The sequence below is a fragment of the Sinocyclocheilus anshuiensis genome, unplaced genomic scaffold (genome assembly GCF_001515605.1).
Source record: "Sinocyclocheilus anshuiensis isolate Anshui unplaced genomic scaffold, SAMN03320099.WGS_v1.1 scaffold966, whole genome shotgun sequence".
Lineage (NCBI taxonomy): Eukaryota > Metazoa > Chordata > Actinopteri > Cypriniformes > Cyprinidae > Sinocyclocheilus > Sinocyclocheilus anshuiensis.
The window spans coordinates 631,653-635,542 of NW_015540909.1; the positions used below are offsets into that span (position 1 = coordinate 631,653).

Sequence of the window (3,890 nt, forward strand, 5' to 3'; positions counted from 1 at the left end):
ATAACGTACAACAAAGCAATTAACAACTTTATTAATGTTAATGTTACTGGCAACTGTACAAATAAAGCATATTTTAAAAGTATTCTTACCGAGTTCAGTCTTCTTCAACCTGGCCGGCCGCGGCTTCTCCACTCTGAGGAGGATTTCTGAGACGCACTGGTGTTGGGTCGTTCGAACGACCAAAAAATCCTAAAGGATTCCAATAGGAAAATTGTACGGGATTCTAATTGGAATTTCTATCATATTTTGGAACCATTCCTATAGGATTCCGTTAGGAATTGTCTTATAGGATGTTTATGTCTTGCACCGGTTAACAAAAAAAAAAAAAACCGCTTTCGGATCGCTAATCCGCGCCGTGTCCATAATGAGGCCGCTAACTGACAGCGCGCTGTCCGGAGGCGGGGCATATTCTGGGCGAATGACCGAACAGAGTCTGACAGTACAGCGGAGCTGCCGACTTGAGGGCGGATCCGCCCCGGAGTCTGTTGCTATCAGGGTAATTTGTTTGTCTGTGCTGAGTTCAGTTGTGAACAAAGAAATAAAAAACATAAAAGCTGTTTAAAAATATTTTAATAAAAAACAAATACTGATTCATTCACATATACATTTGTTCAAGTAATAATACTTTTTACAGGCATATGTAAATGAATACGCATCAGGCATCTTTATCAAGGTCTTCCACTTGAGAGATGCAACAGGAGCATTGGAAATGATTCACAGCCGATCACCACTACTCCATCTTTACCCTCTGGATTTTCCAGGCATTGAACAGAAGCCTGAAAGACATTACATTGGTTTTAATACGTAAAAACAACACTTAAGCTGCTCCTAACCGTATTTATTTCATTCGAACTTTCAGTTTTATAGTTGCCAATCACTTTTTTACACTTTACCCTGACCACAGCATTAGTACTATTACTACTAACTGTAATCTCAAGCTTGTAAATCCTTTAAATTACATGAAAGCATAGCAGCATTATACATTACAAATAACCAATTATGATAAATTTGAGCAATGTCGGGCTGAATGAATTATCATAACATACATTTGGTTGATGAGTGTATTGGAAATAATTGGGAAATGATTCTGACTCAAACACCACTATTCCATCTTCACCCTCTGGATTCTCCAGGCATTGAATAGAAATCTAAAACACATTACACATTAACACTTCAACAGCATCTAACAATATTGACTTAATTTAAATACAGTGGTTGTTAGTTTTTAAGCACTTGAAACCATGCTGTGAATATAATATGACATGTGAGTATTATAAAGCTAATAATGTGATATATCATTCCAAAACTGTTTAGCCATGACTGTATTCACAATAGAGCATGACCTCTCAAAATAATACAAATGAGCAAAATCAGATTATGACTTACGTTTGGTTGACTGATGGAATGGAAAAAATTGTCAAACACCACTTGTCCATCTCGACCATCACAGTTGTCCACACACTGGACAGGATACTAAAACACAATAAAATGGATATCATGCTAAATAAAAACTTTTTAAAGATGTTTAATGAATGAATGGTTTGAATAGACCTGACTACCTTAAGCTGGCAAGTATCGACGACAGTTGGACACAATCCAACATCTTTCAAGCAGGAGAAATTGCAGCATGTGTTCCCCTAATTTAAAAAAAATATCATGATGTATATAATTAATGTAAAACCTCATGCCAAAAATATGAAGAACAAAAGATATCTCTGTCAAGAGCAATGCAGCCTTTATCAGACTGAGTGCCTGTTCGGCGATGTTAACATGTTTGCATTCCAAACAACTTTATTTGTGTATTTGCATTGTTTAAAGATGAAGTTGCAAGTTAAAATCTCTTTTTAAAATCTCTTTATCCTAATTAATGAAAGAGACTAGTTATTAATTATTATTGAAACCTTTACCTTACAGGGAAGAGGAAAGATACTGATCATGAAATTGCTTTGTCACTTGCTAGCATGAAGCACTGCTAGAGCCTCTGTACAATGTTTTTTTTTTTTTTTGGAGAGAGATGTTTGAAAACTCAATTAAATTGTATTTATAACAGTATTATAAACTACAGTGTAAACCGTAGTTTATAATAAATATTAAGATAAACTATTTTAAATTGTGTTCTTTTCTTGTTGCGACTAGCATGCTCATCTCCATTTTATTCTTCCGTTCAGACATCTATGCCAGATCTATAGCCACTGCAATCTTTTTAGGTTGCACCTAAAGGTTAAACCTTTGATAGCTATACGTAATTGCAAACTTATTTTTAGATTACATACCATTGAAATGTCTTGTAGGTATGTTGCTGTTCTTGATTGTGCAGATTTGATCTTCGTAACAATACGATTAGCTTAGCTGCGTTTTAAACGCAAGCCCTCGATTGTTAGTATGTATAGAGATTTATTACGTAGTGCGACACATTCATTCTGATTGGTGGAAAAACAAGACGTTTATATGAAATGCATAAATATATAAGAACTATGAATTAATGTGTTATTAATACATTACATTTTGCAGCAACATACACAAGATGTTGACACATTATAAAAACAATGATTAATAATATGAATAAACATTATTATATTGCATAATGCTTGACAGATCAGTATTATATATCAAAATAATTAAACTAAAGTATTGAAACCAAATTAAAAATTATACCTGAATATTTTGATTGTTTTGATTGGAAGGTGTTCTTGTGCTGTCTTTCTTTATAATAAATGTCACTTGGCTATATATATTGACTTACAATGCAAAAACATTTATACATTTTTAAACTTGCATAAAGTGAGCAATTTTTAGGTTACTTTTTAGGTAACATTGTATTTTATGTGCAGTGTATTATTGTTAATTATGTAGGCTTACTGTTTAAAGTTGTTACAATATTGGAGTTATTACAAAATTTTAAGTTATTACAAAAGTTATTGCCAACCAAAACTACAAAAGAAGTCAACAATGTAAAGCTTTCTAATAGTCATTCACAGGAAAAAGTTCATATCACCTTTTTGTCCCTGGGTTCAGCATGGTTAAATGAAGCCTTGACACTGTGAAATTCCAATCATCCAACTGCTCCACAATGAAATTTTTGATTTAAAAAAATCCAGAAAAAATAACCCCAAATGGTAACGCATACTTCCACAGGTAACTACTGACTTTGAATGAACAACTCCGGAAAATAATGATCACACCTTATTGACTCCTGCTCAAAAATGTGAAAACACTTCATATTTTTCATATTTTACTGACGTAATTGCTTACCGAAAAAAACAAGTTGACAGGCTTGGCAGGTTTCTCAACTTAAGGAATGCACTGCAAGATGTACCAATATAAAAAACAATGATCCAGGCAGGGCTAGGCAAATAAAAGGAAAAGGAAATGCAAATATTTCCTTGTTTGTACCATGAATTAAATCCTTATAAGTCAAAGTTTTGCAGTGAAGAAAAGATACTAGGAGGTACATCAAATATTTACAACATGTATTTCTTCAGTAAACTAATTAATTACAAATACAATATCAGTACAATAATCATTCAACAAGCTTGCTGGGGGATTAATTAAAGCTGGTCTACCACAGCCCACAGTGGATAAGGTTTTACAGGTGCATCTCAATAAATTAGAATGTAGTGGAAAAGTTAATTTATTTCAGTAACTCAACTCAAATTGTGAAACTCGTGTATTAAATAAATTCAATGCACACAGACTGAAGTAGTTTAAGTCTTTGGTTCTTTTAATTGTGATGATTTTGGCTCACATTTAACAAAAACCCACCAATTCACTATCTCAACAAATTAGAATACTTCATAAGACCAATAAAAAAAACATTTTTAGTGAATTGTTGGCCTTCTGGAAAGTATGTTCATTTACTGTACATGTACTCAATACTTGGTAGGGGCTCC

General features: G+C 33.3%; 1 long non-coding RNA gene across 1 annotated transcript in view; it reads right to left on the bottom strand.

Moving 5' to 3' along the window:
• LOC107689217 (uncharacterized) overlaps positions 1 to 179 on the bottom strand; it is a 1,192-nt gene extending 1,013 nt beyond the window's left edge. The window contains exon 1 of the long non-coding RNA XR_001634315.1: positions 90 to 179. This is a non-coding gene — a long non-coding RNA (uncharacterized LOC107689217). The remainder of the gene's footprint in view (positions 1 to 89) is intronic.
• Positions 180 to 3,890: the final 3,711 nt, after the last annotated feature.